General features: G+C 41.9%; 1 protein-coding gene across 15 annotated transcripts in view; it reads left to right on the forward strand.

Moving 5' to 3' along the window:
* The first annotated feature begins 17,228 nt into the window (after window positions 1-17,228).
* how (protein held out wings) overlaps window positions 17,229-17,975 on the forward strand; it is a 201,246-nt gene continuing 200,499 nt past the window's right edge. For 3 of the 15 annotated variants that reach the window (XR_012409200.1, XM_073962056.1, XM_073962059.1), the window contains exon 1: window positions 17,283-17,428. The gene's annotated coding sequence lies outside the window, so the exon portion shown is untranslated. Of the gene's footprint in view, window positions 17,766-17,975 lie in introns of all 15 variants that reach the window. The other 12 variants (XR_012409193.1, XM_073962051.1, XR_012409195.1 and 9 more) reach the window with 8 other exon arrangements.

Raw genomic sequence — 17,975 nt, forward strand, 5'->3', positions numbered from 1 at the left:
TTGTCTTAGTACGATTTCTTGGAGAGGGGTATTCCATCAAAGTTGAGTGCAGAGCCAACCATGGTCAAATATATAGGGTTAACTAGGGTTAAGTTTAAATATAAGTTTGAAGATATTGGAATCCTCAAGGTATTCCAGAAATGAAACATATCAATAAGTCATGGGAATATATTAAAACTATTTGTCATAATAGAGTAGAATGGAATTTTCTTGGGCAACTGGACGTTCGAAGCCCAGTTTGCGTTGGGGCATATTGAAGGCAATATGTTCAGGTGTTTTTGAATCCACTATACTCTAGGTTGTTGGCTTGTTTTATCATTGAAAAATTATAAACCTTTATCGGTGTTAAGAAGGCCAAAGCATTGCTATCACAGCATACCATGAAATACCTTTTGATTGGTTTACCTGCTGGTGGCTACGATTTCAAATCTACTTAGCAATCCGATAGAAGACCCAAGTCGGCCGAATGGCATACCATCAACTAGCAGCATAACTTGCAATGTATTTGCGCCATAATAAAGATCTAATGGAATTCCAATGCGGGTGTTTTATGGTCACAAAACTCTGGTATCTGGTATTTACTATTTGCAACTTGCAGCATGTTTGTCAATCTCTGCGGCACATAACATAACAATGCGTAAGAAAGACACTGCAAAAAACAGCAAAACAACGGACAAACTGCCAATCATGAAAATCTTTGCAGAATGCAATCATTGGAATTGTCAATTGCAAAATATCATCGAGGCAATGATGCATGAAATTGCAGCAGCTTTTCGAAATCAATGTTTTGGAAAACAAATGAAGTACAGATTTGAGAGACACCGGAGGTGTTATATGGTAAGGAGGTAAGACAGACATGGCGTCTATCTTTCTTTCCTTTTCAATAGTTTTGGGAGAGATCCATATTGGAGGATGTTTTCAACGTGTCTACTTCTCGCATTTAGTCTGGCCCTAATGTCATCGAAGGTGACACCTGATGCCCCGAACGTACAATCAACCGCGTTCGGAAGGTCGTGAAATTGAAGAGATGTAGTGGTTAAACAGTTCCGGAGATGTCGCCACTTCTTGTGGAACTCCCTGCTTCATACTAGAGGTTTTGAACTTCTTCTTTATGAATTTCACATATGACTGGACTGGATGGATGGATGTTGTCCAGCTGCTTTTCGACATCGTCGACTTCACCTAAGTCGTCTTTTCCATTCAAGATATGCGGGCTTAGGATTTTAAGGTCGGTCTTCAGTGCTTCCACTCCTGTTATGGAGAGTTGCTGTTGGGTGGCTCAGTTGCCATACCGGACCACTCGTCCATTGCAACATCCTTATTAATCTTCGGTATCATCGGCTTTGGCCAGAGCTCCGATTTACTCGTGAGTGAAAAATGGGGAGGTGGTGGTAATTTTTTAGGGTTCAAATTTGTTGGTGGGATTTGGGCAAGTTTATTTGGGTGTGGGGTAAGCTTTTGTTGTGGAGGGGGGTAGTTGTCAATTTCCCCCCTCAACTTGTTCGAATTCGCGAGTGGAATTCGGCCGTCGCATTCTATCTTGGGCAACCAAAATCTGGCAAGAAATCTCATTGGGATTTCCTGGGTCGTTTTTGTAAACTTAGGGTTCTTGTATGATGCCTTTATCTACATCTTTCTCGATCAGAAGGATCCGCAGGTTATCTGAAGCGACTCTACAGTGATTTAGATTGCTCCGACGATCTTAAGCATATTTTTGGGGGGCTATGATGCATGTTCTCCAGCACCTCCACTACACCTACGTCGTCTTCTCCGTTCTGGTCATACGGGTCGTGGTGTTTTGTGTGAGTACCTACCTTGCGGTCTACCTCACAGTGCTCTTAACACCGTGTGAATACAATGCGTCTACCAACGCCCCCGCACAGAAAGTACGAGTACCAATTCGCTCACACGTATTTGGACGTGGTCGCCACATTGGTTAGGTGCCGAGCCTATCTAAACTCCTGCCTTTCTTTGGGTCAGGCACCCGGTTCAATGCAAGTCCACATTCGAGCCAAAACTCTACCCGCGATTTTGGTCTAAACCACAGCCACAGCGATACTCCCACAAGGGGGCCAACACCAACTGCCAGGCCAGATCCGAAGATCTGGGGCACCTGGCACCCGCGGTACCAGAATACAGCCTCCGGTCAGGCTTCGTGGCCAATGACCACTACCAGTTGGACTCCAAACAGTCTTCCTCCAATTAAGCCAGCGGAATAAGCATACAACACATGACCACAAACAATTAACATGTTGTCCTCACGGACTGCACAACGGACAACACAACACAAACAATGAATTAAGCCACCCTCAAGGATGACCGGGACGACATCCACACAAGGAAACGACGCCGCACCAACACCAACTCCTCCAACTCTCCCCCAACGTACTTTGTTTCCTGTGTTGAGGAGGTAGCAGTCCTTGGGCAAGGGGTTCCTTGCGTCGGTCCCGGAACATAGATCCAACTGCTGTGAGGACTGACATAAAAAAACGCCCTTAAGCAAGTTCACACAAAGGCGGTCGATGACCAAATCTCCTCGTATACGAGCAGTGTTGTGCTCGGTGGGAGACCCCCTCCTGTAAGTGAGGATGAGAGGGTCCTACCTAGAGAGACCAGATCGACTCTATCACAGCTCAGGTCTGGTATCTCTAGGTACCTCAACAGTTATCTCTCCCTCCTGAATCCTGAGATAACTGACACATGCCCAAAATGTGGCCAGTCTCCGCACATCACACGGCACCTCTTCGCGTGTCCTGCACAACCGACAGACCTGACACCGGAGTCACTTTGGACACATCCAGTCGAAGCGGCCCGCTTCCTGGGACTGGAAATTGATGCTTAGATGTCCACCTATTAATTTCATATTTTCTTCTTCTCTTTTTCTATTCTCTTTCCTCCCGATACAATCTTTTCCTGTAGGGGTTACAACAACAACTCTCCCCCAACACCAACACGCCCAACTGTAGAGATGACTATGCGGAGGAATTACCTCCACTAAGTCTAGTCCTTCTCCTAACAAACACTTCACGTGCAAACCTACTTAAACAACTAAAGGTCCGCCTGTCTTCAAGTGCCCTACCGAAATCCCACCCCACCCCTTCATACGTGATACCCACATTGACTATATCTCTAATGTCATCATAGTACCGGCATTCCGTCAGTGTATGCCGCCAGTCTTCAGTCATCCCGCACCCACATAGATCTGTCCCGGACAGGCCTCTTGCATATAAAAATGCATTTAGACAGTCATGTCCCGTCAGTAAGAATACCAGACTCATGCTAAAGCCGAAGTCTGGGCGGTCCAGTACAAACGTAGCGTCACGAATAAATTCGTACGTCACCCTCCCTTTGTCACTGTCCGTCCACCTAGTTCGCCACCTAACAGCAGCACGCTCCCGAAGGATTGCACTGCGCCGCCTAACATCCCCATCCACCAAATCAGAAGGCCCGATCCAATCATCCTCAAACAGCGACACACTGGCAGACATGCTATCATGACCACTCATTGACACGACAAGAGCTTCCTACGCCCAACAGCAGACTCTGCTGCAGCACACCATACAGGTACACCATATGTTGCACAGGCAACAAAAATTCCACCATATATGGTGCGCCCGGAACGCCTGCTCAAACCCCAGTCGGTCCGCAAGACCCTTCTGACCATACCAGCAACAGCAGTCAACTTGTCCTTCAAATGATCAAAGTGCGGCAGGAGTTTCATTCTCTCGGCCATCGTTATTCCAAGGTACCTGACTTGCTTGACATATCGTATGCCGTGGTCACCAAATCGATCGTGGAGAGGTCGACTGTGCATTAGCATTAGCTCAGTCTTCTCCTTAGACACCTCAACACCCACTCGGTCAGAAATACCAGCAACAGCAGTCAACTTGTCCTTCAAATGATGACAGTGTGGCAGGAAGTTCATTCTCTCGGCCATCGTTATTCCAAGGTACCTGACTTGCTTGGCATATCGTATGCCGTGGTCACCAAACCGAACGTGGAGAGGTCGACTGTGCGCTAATCTGCCTTTCAACAGCATTAGCTCAGTCTTCTCCTTAGACACCTCAACACCCACTCAGTCAATCCAGACCCCCACGATGCCCATGACCTCCTCAGCCCGACGTTCCAGTTAGACACGAGTCTCACCTTCGATCATGATAAGGAGGTCATCAGCATACGCACAGATCTTGATCGCTAACTCCCGCAGCAGAGAATCCGTCATAAGGTTCCAAATAAATGGACCACAGATAGACCCCTGAGGGCAGCCACGCTCCACATCTGCCCTGAGCGTCTCAATGGTTCCCACGACACAAGCCCTTCGTCCACTGAAATAACTCGACCAGAGAACAAACTCTCGACACCCAATCTCAGACAACATTGCGAGCACGCTATCCCACGTAAGGAAGTCAAATGCGCCCTTAAAATCGAAAAATATGCCTAAGACATATTTGGGGCTTGACCCGCTCAGACTGTTCTGCACATACATCCACGCGTCCACCGTACCTCTACCCTCGACAAACCGAATTGATGCGGTGAAGGACTCACCACCATAATCCTCTTCAGCACTTTTCCAAGCTTATGCCCCGATACGAGCGAGGATTACTCCTCACCCTTTCAGGCAACTTAAGGAGCACGAGCTTCCTCCCACGCACGCCGGAAGTAGACCCCAGCCAAATCCTCACGTTTCCCGTCCACCCCGAAGCTGTCGACGTGGAGCCAAGACGCAACGCCTGTAGGTCAACCTGACGCTTAGACCCACCATGTCGGCACACACGGTATACCTTTCCCCAGGGATCATCTCTGTTGTCCTGTATGAATCTCCTCCAATCGTCTTCTTTACTCCTAGATAGCTCGTCCTAAGAGCAGCAAGGAACTCAGCTTTACGCTGAGCCAGATCTTCCGCATTGGTTCGTCTTGCCCTTTGACCTTACTTGGCTTCACCTGACGGCGTCTACCAAGGAGTACGTCATTGACACTCCTCATCCACTCATACAACTTGCTGAGCTTGTTATCTAACGTCAGTGCCCTAAAGTCCGCTAATGGCATAGCTGCCTCCCTGACACAGTTCGCATAATGGTCCCAGTTCACGTCTCGTTCCATCCAACCCCGGAAACGCTCAGTCGCCCGCGTCCTTTCCCGTGGCGTGACCATAATTTCAATGAACCTATGGACACTAATTCTTCACTAATCTGCCAGCTAAACTGGTAAGCCGTCACTGCTGCCACATTTGCAGCCGTCACGTCAATGTCGCTTACACCGGATGGACCATCAAAGGTATACAGATCCGAGGGCTCATTTAAGACCACCAGACCCCTCGCTAACACCCATTCACATAGCAACTCTCCTCTTGTGCGGTTTTGATGGCCAGATGTGTGACTGGCCATCTTCGAGAACCACAAAGAGGAGGTTGCATTAGCGTCTAAACCGAGGATTAGCGGACAACTACTATCAAGGAGTAGTACCGCATCCATATACCCAAGATAAGGCTCCAGAGGCAAGCTAAATCTACAATAGATGCTAGCCAACAACACCTTTCCCCCCGCCCACTCAACGAACAGACAAACCCCACATTGGCTACTTAAAAGAACAGTACAGTCAATGACACTGTCCTCCACAACTATAGCAGAGTCACAATTCTGGTCCGTAAAGACCCGCATACACCCGGTAATCCCCTCACACAGCCATCTCTTCAATAAGGCTCCTGTAGCAGGGCCGCGGAACCACCCAGACTTAGCCATGCCTGACCGACTTCCTGCGTCACGCTCGCCGACCGCTGACAGTTAAATTGTATGACCTTCATATTAATGTCGGGCGTTCGCTCTGGCCAACAAGGATGCTACCACGTGACACTCCATGGACATCATCAGAGTTGCTGTTGGGTGGCTCAGTGGCCATACCGTACCACTCGTCCATGGCAACATCCTTATTAATCTTCGGTAGAGCTTTCATCAGCTTTGACCAGAGCTCCGATTTACTCGTGGTAGTTTTTTCGGTTCAAATTTGTTGGTGGGGTGGGCAAAGTTTATTTGGGTGTGGGGTAAGCTTTTCGCGAGTGGAATTCGGCCGTCGCATTCAATCTTGGGCAACCAAAATCTTGCAAGCAATCTCATTGGGATTTCCTGGGTCGTTTTCGTAAACTTAGGGTTCTTGTATGATGCCTTTATCTACATCCTTCTCGATCAGAAGGATCGCAGGTTATCTGAAGCGACTCTACAGTGATTTAGATTGATGCGACGATCTTAAGCATAATTTTTGGGGGGGCTATGATGCATTTTCTCCAGTAGATTTTCCGCATCGTCGATTTCACCTACGTCGCCTTCTCCATTCTGGTCATTCGGGTGTAGGATTTAAACGTTGACCTGTGGCTTCACTCCAGTCTCTGGTATCGAGAGAACTAGACTTATGCTGTTGTTGGGTGCCTCAGTGCCGATTAAGAACCACTCATCCATTGGAATATCCTTGTTCATCTTCGCCAGACCTTTCATTACTCCTGGGCAAACAAACTCTGGCAAGAAGGTCATTGTCGTCTCAAGCTGATTTTTTATAAGTATTTTTCCAGGAATCCCTTTGAGAACATGATGACCTTGTAAGCACCATGCTCTTAGCTAGTGTCGAAATGGGGCACATGAGAATCTTTGTTTGTAAAAATATGTTCGGATAACTTAGTTTCTACTTTACCCCATTTCGCTATGGTGATAAGGTACAGCTTTCCCTTCTTGGATTTAACCACAGCAACCATCAGGTTGTCCTTAACGATTTCGTTGAAGGGTAGTTTTAGTGTTGAAAGGGCAGTTGAGTTGTGCTTTAGTTTATTATTCTTAGTATAAGTGAGCTTGCCCGCTTCATCGCGTTCATGCACTGCACCATATGTAGCATTTGTTCCATAAGCCGAACTAAGAAAATATCTCCAATTCTTTCGGGTTGTTGCTTCACATTCTGGAATACCGCGTCTTTTCATCTCGTCATCCACTTGTTTGCTCCATCGAAGCCTTGGCCTGCCAATTGGCACCGCAATGTGGCCCGTATTAATACGACTTTTTAGCGGGTTCATCATCGCTCATTCTTATGATATGACCTATCCAAAGCAATCGTTGCATCTCTATACGTTTATCATACGATGTCGATATTCACCGTCAACGCAGATTGGTACGTAGATCCCTCGAATAAACGTTCTCTCAAACTCACCAAATACTGCCCTGTCTGTCGCACAAGTACCGAGGCTTCGGAACCATACATCAGCACGGGTAATATCAGTGTTTTGTAAAGCGTTATTTTTGTTTGACGAGATGTGGCTTTGTTTTATCTTCTCAAGATAGAATCAGGTGTGCCAACTTGGTGGTTTTCCCGCTACTTGTGGTGATTTTTGACGTACAACAACCACTGTTTAAGCAGGAATAGCTGTGTCTGGTTACCCTAAAATTTGTAACAACTTGTACCAATTGTTGCTGGAAGTCGTCTGTTAACACAAAAAAACAGCAAAAGAGAGCGATTGGAGAGAGACATTTTGACAGTTCTTTCACTGCAAATTCTTGCTGGACAAATTTCTTCTAGCAAGCACTTGCAAGCTCTTCTTCTTCCTGAAAACAATCAATCAGATGTTTTTAGTTTTTTGTTGATTTACGTTTGTGAACATTAAAAACAATTTTATTGTGGAAATAGCATAGTCTAATTGTATTGTTTTATGGAGAACAAATTTGTAAAGTGGAAAAATACTTTTTTGTTTCATTTTTTTATTTTCAATAAAATACAACGTGTTTGCTTCCTTTGTTGGCGGACAAATTGTTCTGTTTTGGCAAGTCAGCTGATTGCTTGCTGGTTTTTGCTGGGAAGGTGTCTGTTTACTTTTTAAAATTTTCTAGCAAAAGAGAATAAAAACCCCTTACTCTCTGAGAAAGTTCTTGCTGGACAATTCTTGCTGGGAAAGTAACCAGACAGACTTAATGTCAACTGTTTTAAGGTAAACATCGCTACAGACCTATGGTGCGTATGTGGCTGTAGCAATTTTTATCTCGGAACAGTTGGCATCCCTGGATAGAATACCTTTGAATTTAGCAGGTATTCTATAGTTAAAAGCCCTTTTATAGATCTTTGTATAAATAGAACACCATAGTGGTCCTCTACAGGGTCGTAATATCATTGGTCAATTTGTTCCGGTGTACTATTTTCCTCCAGTATCAACCCGTGACTACCATTTTTTTCTAAAGGAAAAAATGAAAAGAAAAAAAGGAAAAGTTGATCGCACATTTTTGGCATAATGAGTTGGTAACTGACGATTTGTAGATGATGAATGAATGAAGAAAAACAGACAAGACCAACAACAGCATAATGTACTACAAAATTGAATACCAAACAAAACTATGATTAAATTAAATGGAAATTTTTGAGACAAGCGCAACAACATTTTTTCCCACATACATTTCACATTCAATGCAACTTCCAGCAAAAACAATGTCCAGATTTGTGTGGCATAAAGAAACAATTGACGTTGTAACGGTAAACTGAGTATATTAAATATTTTTTTTCTTTTTCATTTCGAATAATAACGAAACGTTTTGTTGAATTACAAATCGCTTGCAGACACGCACAACAACATTAGAGAAGAAGAAAAAAGAAATGATTGAAGTCGACCAAGCAACTCCAACTCCTTCCACCTCCCACTATAATCACTCTATGGCCACTACCTCAAAAGTTGTGAACTACATACTTATTTATTCCATGCCGAGTATTTGTACAATTTTGTAATAATTTTAAACAATGTCGCAGGTGAGTGAAAAAAACTATGAAATGTTTTCCTAAAAAAGGCAAGGAAAATTACATTGTTCGCAAAATGGAAATATCAAGTTAACACCTCTTGTTGTTGGTATTTGATGTCAACGGCATACATTGTAATGTGATTGATAAAGTTTTTTGGGCGACAAAGAAACTTTAAATTAAGTAGACCAGTTTTGCATTAGGCAGCTTTGAGAGGAATGTTGAAAGGCAAATGTTTCCTATATGTCTCATAATTACCGCTTTGGTTTTCATTTAAATGTTTAAATAATACCTTGTCGAAGGACACCTGAGGTATATATGCCCTTTACCCAAAAAATTAGGTCTGTACGATAACCCAAAAGTTTGTACAAAATGCTGTTCGATAACAAACTTGTTCATTAAAAGAGAAATGAGAAGTAGTTGCTAGACCTTGCAAATACTTTTTACTTGCGAAGTTATCGAACAGGCCTATTATTGGCACACATACAGGGTGTTCGTTTACTCAAAATTTGTACAAATTGTTACTGGATGTTGTTCGTTTACTCTTCAGTACAATGCAAAAGACTTTAGCCGATTACAAGAAGTTACTGAACTTGTACAAATTTGTACGAATTGTTGAGTAAACGAACACACCTATAAACATCTCTGAATACTTTGCACTCATTTTGTACTTGCATCCTCAGAATTTGTTTTCAAATTCAATAATTTTGTTTTCATTTTTCATTAAATTTTTTTATAGACAATTTTGTGTAGGCTGTGTTTTGTTAACTCCCCTTAAAAACAACTGCATTAAAAATTGTATTAAATCAAATACAAATATGGCCCAGCAGCTAACATGGCACATGGCGGATTGGCTGGCTGGCTGACGACTGCCTGCCTGTATATTCTCTGATGGTGTCTGTTCGTTCCGAACCCAAAATCATGCAAATTACCATCAAACAAAATATTCCGTTTGAGTGTGTGTGTGTGGACGTGGACCGGTATTGACATTTTTCACCAAAATCTTATGCAAATTATCTATCTATCCTCTGAAAATAACAGCTACCCAAAAGCAAGTGAAGGGGGAAATTCCAAGAGAATTTGTAGGTAAGAACTTCTGAAATGATGAAAATATTTCAAGTGACTTTTTATGGTAATACAATAATTTCCGTTTATAATTTGAATATCAGCAGTGGTGGGTTCCAAGAGATTGGATTAAAAACGGTGATAACGAGAGGTGATTAAGTGGAATTTATTGTTATAACAAATAACGAGATTTGTTTTTCGGTAACAAAATTATGGAAATTTTGGAAATCATCGCAGTTGGTTCTGTGTACCGGGGTCGACGCAAGAACTCACTTGCCCAAGGACTGCAACTCCCCCACACAGGAAACACACGTATGTATGTAGCACTCTTTATTTTTCATCCTTCACTCCTATTCGTTTATCCTATATTTTCTCCTAGCTGAGCAAGTAATTCCGGCATACATTCTCAGACTTCTCCTACTCCTAGCCGGAGACATTGAGCGAAACCCAGGTCTTGTGATGTACATTAGGGATAGATAATGGAAAGCAATGATCGATTTTTCGACTTTTCGATTTTGGTCTAAAAATAAATATGCGATTTTTCGGTCTTGCGATTATTTCAGTTGTCTTAAAACTCGACTTTCGACTTTTTAATTACCGCAGAAAATCGATTATAATCGACTATTCGTCGATGTTCGAGTTTTCTTTTGAAACTGTAACACTGCCAAAAGTGTAAAACCGCCAAGTCCACAATCTATGGGCAAACTCGAAAATCGATCACAAGATAATCGATTATGCGATTTTCCCTCCAGACAAAAGTCGACAACGATTTTTAGATTTTTGACTGCAAAAAGTCGATTAATCGATTAATCGAGTCGACTTACCTATCCCTAATGTACATGTGTCCGGTTTGTGGCAGTAAAATCACTCGCAAAGGAGGGTCATTCCAATGCGGGGGCTGGCGCAACTGGGTACAAATACACTGCTCAGGGCTGAGAAAAGCTAAAGATTATACAGAAGCTTTTCGCTGCCAAAGCTGTGTGCATGTCGCCTCAATGGCACAACTCTCCTCATCATCACCTCAAAACACCCACGAATAACCTCGCCCCTCTCACAACCTACCAACATCTAGTAATAGATTAAAGCCAAATCGCATAAACCCTTACACCGTGTCTGTAAGAAGATCATCACCAAAAACCGCCTGATGCTCTTCCTGTGGGCACTATATGCACCTAAGATGCTCAGGTCTCAGGAACTTCTAAAACTACACTCCAGAACTTCTCAAACTACGCCGCAGAACCCAATCCCCCAATATCCATCCCAATTACCTCCCTCACAGCAAACAGCACCCACTACCCCAGTGACAAACTCCAGCACAACCAATTCAAACACTCCAAATCGACCACATAATATAAAAATCTGCAGTTGAACTTGCAATGGACTGACTCACAAAATCACCGAACTCCCCGACTTCATGGACATAAAAGGTATCGGAGCGATCCAAGAAACAAAGATGACAAACAATGACCCTCTAACTAGATCGTCATCATATACAATAATTAGACAAGATCGTGAAAAAGATGACGGTGGAAGGATTGCCTTCATTGTCCACGACTCGGTGACATACAGCCACCTAAATATACCACCCACTGATCCCCATGTTGAAATACAAGGTATCAAAATTTCCTTACAGAATACAGACCTAAAGGACTGCGTACATAAGCTGCCTTGCCTGATTACCTTGCTTGCTTCTGATAAAAGAATAAAAAAGAAAAGGGCAACCCAGTTCGAAATTTCCTCGGCCTTCTTTATTCTTTTATTTTTATTATGTCAAAAATGAAGAAGGAAAGCAAGACAATCAGGCAGAGCAGCTTATGTATGCAGGCCTTTAGTCCCAATTTACATAAGGCCATTTTACTTGCGGCAATTGTCAGTTTGATGTAGAGAGAGGTGAGGTATATGGTAACCCTTTGCCTTCCAACACCCTCTCTCACCTACAAACTGACAATTGCCGCCAGTAAAATTGCCTAATGTAAATATGGACTTATTCTTTTATTTTTATTATGTCAAAAATGAAGCAGGAAAGCAAGGCAACCAGGCGAGGCAGCTTATGTACCAAGGCCTGGTTACCTGGAGTCAGCTTATGTACGTAGGTCTTTAGGATTCTAAACAAATACAGATGCATCAGATTTGTGTGTGGTGAATGAAGACTATCCCACTCGTATCGCTGCTTCATGTCGAAGCTCAGCCGACGTCACTATACTAAGTCCAGACCTATTAACCGACACCACTTGGCATGGAAATGTGGCACTAAATTCAGGTCACCTGTCAATTACTATACAAATTTTCACAAATACCGAGCTATCTCTGAGAATCGCACTTTCACCAACTTTAGCAAAGCGGATTGGACATCCTTCAGAAACATGACTGAGAACGACTTCTCAAACACAACACTACCGAACACAACTCCCTTTGCTGAAAAAACTTTCAGCAACATCATAAAAATAGGCATGCGATAGATGCATTCCTTCCGGACGCATTCCAAATATAAGGCCAAACTTCCCAACTGAAGCCAATAAACTCGCCACCAAAAGAGGCGAGATTCGGACAGCAAATTCAGCTGATACCAGAATCCCACTGCTCAACATGGGAATTGACAGATTAGTTAGGCGAAAAAAAAAAAACTAGAAGAGTCAAACCTAGGCACCAAAAGATTATGGACAAAAAAAAACTGTCAAACCCTAGAAGGAAAGACTAAATAGCTATAAGTTTCGGGAATACCGCCCCCAATAGTCCCTTGAAGGTAGCATCCTCCTTTTGCCGACAATTTGTCGAGCACCCTACTACAAAAACAAGCCTTGGGAGAAAACTTAAAAGGCAATACCAGTCAGACCACACCCATTGCCTTTCCTTATAACAGAAAAAGCAGTAGCTAACGCCATCAAAGCAGCCAAAGGTTCTACTGCTATTGGCCCGGATGGACTAGCTACCAAGATGTTAAAAAATATAGGACCACATGGCCTCCGATTCCTCACGCACATCTTCAAACCGTGCATAAACACCCTAGATATTCCAGACATATGGAAAACAGGGAAAATTATTCTCCTCCTAAAACCTGGAAAACCTGCCCACTTAGGCACATACTACCGCCCAATCACTTTTTTATCTTCTAGAAGCAATACTACTCCCTTCCTTCGCGGAACACCTCAAACTCGCCGAACATCAGCACCGTTTCCGCCCAGGGAGAAGTACCACCACAGCCCTCTGCGAGATCACAGCGAAAACCGAAGAGGGACTATATAGTAAACGTCCTAATAAACGCTCCATTCTCGTGGCCTTAGACCTATCAAAGGCCTTCGACATGGTTTGCCACACAACTCTACTGACCGACGTCACAGATACTACCCTCACCAATACCCTAAAAAAATGGATGGAAGACAGTCATTTGTGGAATTTATAGGCACAAAATCTAAATAAAGAAGGAAAAAAACAAGGGTTACCCCAAGGCGGAGTACTACTACTCCTTTTCAATTTATGAAGCCAAGGCCCCAAACTCGTCCCCCAACGTAGACCTCATTTCATATGTCGACGACTGTAGTATCATCTCTTCTGACAGAGTCATAAAAACCATAGAGGATAACCCTAACCAACACCTCCCAGAACTATCAAAATTGAAGCTGTCGACTCCCAAATCGTCAGGTTCACTCTTCAACACAAATCTTAACATTAAGAACCCAAAAATTCTGGGTGTCACTTTTGACAACACATCAATTTAACAAACACTCGGTGCTCGCAGTAAATAAAGCCCGATGATGAAACAAAATCCCCAAGGCGGAGTACTATCCCCACTCCTTTTCAATTTTATAAAGCCAAGGCCCCAACCCCGCCCCCAAACGTAGACCTCATTTCATATGCCGACGACTGTAGTATCATCTCTTCTGACAGAGTCATAAAAACCATAGAGAATAACCTCAACCAACACCTCCCAGAACTATCAAACTTCTTCAAAAGTAGAAACCTAGAGCTGTCGACTCCCAAATCTTCAGCTTCACTCTTCAACACAAATCTAAACATCCAATAACCCAAAAATTCTAGGTGTCACTTTTGACAACACATCAATTTAAAAAACACTCGGAGCTCGCAATAAATAAAGCCCGGGGACGAAACAAAATCCTCAAGGCCCTCCCAGGTAGCACATGGGGCAAAGACAAAGAAACCATAATCGCAACCTACAAAGCCATAGGACGCCCACTCCTCGACTATGCTGCCCCAGCATGGACTCCGTCCATTAGCTACACACAGTGGAGTAACTTGCAAACTGTACAAAACTCGGCACTGAGAATAGCTACAGGATGCCACTCGAAACCCCCAAAAGAACAATTGCACCACGAATACAAGATGTTAAATGTTATAAGGCAATGTACCCTTCTTACAAAACAACACCAACTCAAATTCAGTGTTTCCAAACACACCACATGCATGTGGTCCTGTTTGCCGCATTTGATTGCATGTTGCCTCGCGCAGTGCAGTGTTTTTGACCTTTTGAAGATTTCTCCATGGTGTGTCGCTAAGTCCTGGAGACCATATCGCGGCTGCGTAGTCCATGAGGGGGCGACCTATGGCTTTATAGGTGGTCAGGATGGTCTCTTTGTCTTTACCCCATGTACTACCAGCAAGCGCTTTGAGAATTTTGTTTCTTTTCCCGACGTTCCCTGCAATTATCTCAGCGTGTTTGTAGAAATATACATATGTAGTAAGTTGTCAAAGAATACGTCTAGAATTTTGGGATGACTTGCCCGCGGATATGTATATTTAGCTGAGCGTTGACTTCCTTTGTCCACGAAGTCTGGATAGTAGCTGAGGATTTTGGGCGGATAGCAGCAAATTTCTGTCTTCAAAAAAGTCTTTAAGGGAGGGGAGGTAGTTATTTAGGTTAGTTTCTATGTCTTGGATATTCCTGCCGACTGACATAACTGTACAATCGTCAGCGTATGAGATTAGGTGCACACACTCAGGTGGATTGAGGGCCTTCGACACGTAGAAGTTTAAAAATAGTGGGGATAGTACGCCGCCTTGAGGTACTCCCTGCTTATTCGTCCTGTGGGGATTTGTGTTCTCGGAATTCTACATAGGACTGTCTTCCTGTCATGTAGTTTACCAACCATCTCTTGAGGTAGTTAGGGAGAGAGGGTTCCATAATGCCCCTCAGGAGTATGGTGTGGTTTACCGTATCAAAGTCCTTCGACAGGTCCAGAACCAATAATATCGTTCTCTTATGTGGTCTTTTGCTATTTAGTCCTTTCGTGGTGTTCACGCACATAGAGTCCACAGCAACCCCTGATATGCATCCACTCCCGGCATCTATTGCATGGCATCGAAGTTTTAGTGTGGTAAATGAGGATGTGACATACTGGTCCTGGGTTTTCCTCCATTCCGGCACGAACCAAAAGAATCTGGAACAGGCATGCCGGGATTATGCTATACAAATACAACCATGTGTACACTGGGATGGCAGCCTCTGTCCGAAATGCTGATGTAGTCTTCTGGGTCAATCCGGTATCAAAGAACCCTTCGCCGTGTGATTGTAAATCATGTATAGGATATCATGCTGCCAGTTCGGGCACAGTACGAATTAAAACGCGTGCAACGTCCAGATCTTAGCTGCCTAAGACCACTCGTGTTTGCCTTGTGGATTGCGCAATAAAAAGTACGTGTCATATTGTTACGAATGTAACTGATAGGTTTAAGTTAGTTTAGTTTAATTTCCGTTAATTTAAAAATTTGAATTGTAACGTAAAGTTTTATTACGCAGTTACTTTATTTAAGCAACAACAACTACCATGTAGAACTCTCTTCATTATTCTGGATGTTACTTCACCTTTTATTGATGTGCGTTTGTTTTGTTTTGCAACAATCATGTAATTATTGTTTAGTTTGTTACTTCTTTATTTTGTTTGTTGTTGTAATTACGTCACTCGTATTTCACCCATGTATGTATGTGAATGTGGTTGTTCGCTTATTGCGAATGTGCGTCTGTGTGTTCGTTGCACAGATTCGAGATGTTGCCAGACTTTGTGGATAATTCTAGACCAAGGAGATTTTGGGTATAAATATGAGATGCCGGCCAAACAGTGAGCAGTTGTGAATTTTATACCGAAGTGTAAACATCGACTAGTAAAGAAGTAAAGTAAAGCTGTGTACTTAGCTATAACAGTCAGTTCCGAATAAGTGTAATAAAGTAAATAAAGCATTGTAGAAACGTAATCTAAAACGAACCCTGTTTTATTTGGTACGAATCGTATCGGGGAATAAAACAACGTCTACACGGAGATTAGATAAACCTAATTCCGTAACAATATCAATGAGTTATTGTAAATAGGGATGAATTCATTGTTATGAGAGAAGTCTGCCTGGTTCCTTGTCGGACGGTTGTAGAAAAATATGTATGTATGTATTTCTAAACTATTAAATATTATCAATTTCATATCAAATTAAGGACTGATAGCCTGTTTCTGTATGTCGAAAGAAGAATGTGTGCGAATGAAACACGTCCAAACTCCAAATTTGTTTTTTGTTTTGAAGCTAAAGCAAAGGTAAAATTATTTCGAAAACTAAAGTTTGGGCGTGTTTCATTCGCACACATTCTTCTTTCGACATACAGAAACAGGCTGTGAATGTTTAATTAATATCGTGTACTTACGTGCGTTATATCCGATTTATGAATTTATTTGGAAAAAATGACTTAAGGAATATTTAGTTCAAAATCAATGGAACGGCCAACTTGCGTTCCAAGAGTCTATAACATTTTGTTTAATATTATAGTTGCTCCGCCCAAGATTAAAGAAACAATATTGCAATATATTACAATACAAATATTTTCAATATTTTTTAATATTTGCAATATAGGAACTAGCAACTCTTTAGAGGGTGCTTTATAAAAAATGGTTTTATTCTAATTGAAACTTCTTTCTTGTCTTGAAATTGGTCACAAATCTAATTAATATCAACTTTATATACAATTATCCACAACATTTTTAATTATGACTGTGCACTTACTGCCTTTACTTCGAAGTTATTTATATGGGGATTTCTGAGTGAAATCGCACACTTTTTCAAAATGAGGTTTTCGATTTCGCGCCTTAAAAAGTGGAATTCTATAAAAACTATATGCAAAGAAATACTCATAACTTCCAATTTGAAAAAAATCTTTATTTTTCTGTGCTTTGTTGTTTTATGACACCTTTATACCTTTTTTTCAAAATAGTCAGGCTTAATTTTGTTAAAACAACTTTAATTTATTAGTAGCAGGTTTTTAATATTTTCAAGAAATTAACAAAAATATACATAGGTACAAAAAATACATTTTATGTACAAACCACAACGTTACGTATGTTACGTTCTTCACTAACTGCCCTCTCACTCTCAAAGGTGTCACACACCACACTCACTACTCTTTCGATACAACCCTGGCCAGTGCTGCATTGTGAACGATGATCGCATATTGTTTTTGCTTTTCTTTTTTTCCTATGTTTAACAAGCCATCGATGTTATTCGGTTATTTGCAGCTCGCTCGGTCGGTTAAACAGCGCTTTAAAGTGAATAAAAAAATAGTTTGAATAAAAAAAGAAGAAATAAAACAAACATCTACTCAGAATAGAAAGATATAAGAAAAGTAAAGAAAATATTTATTTTTGTATAAAATAAAAAACACATCCATCAGCTTCATCATCTTCGTTCTGGGATGAATTGCGATTAAACGCAACAACAACAAAAGAATTACCCTATGAAAAATAAAGAGTAAAAGTAAATTATTGAAATAAAATAAAAAGAGCAACATTCTTTCTTCCACAACTCAATCAACAATTGAATCTCAAATCACGATCGAATATTTTTTTGTGTTACAAAAAAGGCAAGCAAAGAAAGAAAAAAACAAAAACAAGTTAAATAGAAGAAAAAAGTGAAATAGAAACCAGAAGAGCAACAACAACAAATCTCTTTGAAAGAAACAAGTATGTGCAAAAAAATAAACGAACGCAGAAAAAACACATAAAAAATAAAGAAAAATTATGTGAAAAGAACATAAAAATCAACAAGAAGATGTATGAAAAACTTGTATTAAATTTGGAATAAAAAAGAAGAGGCAGAAGAAAGAAGAAAACCCTAGCGAAAAGAATTTCCACACACACCCACCGCATAGAGAGTAACAGAAAAAAAAAACG

The sequence above is a fragment of the Musca autumnalis genome, unplaced genomic scaffold (genome assembly GCF_047663935.1).
Source record: "Musca autumnalis isolate F117 unplaced genomic scaffold, ASM4766393v1 scaffold_1, whole genome shotgun sequence".
Classification (NCBI taxonomy): domain Eukaryota; kingdom Metazoa; phylum Arthropoda; class Insecta; order Diptera; family Muscidae; genus Musca; species Musca autumnalis.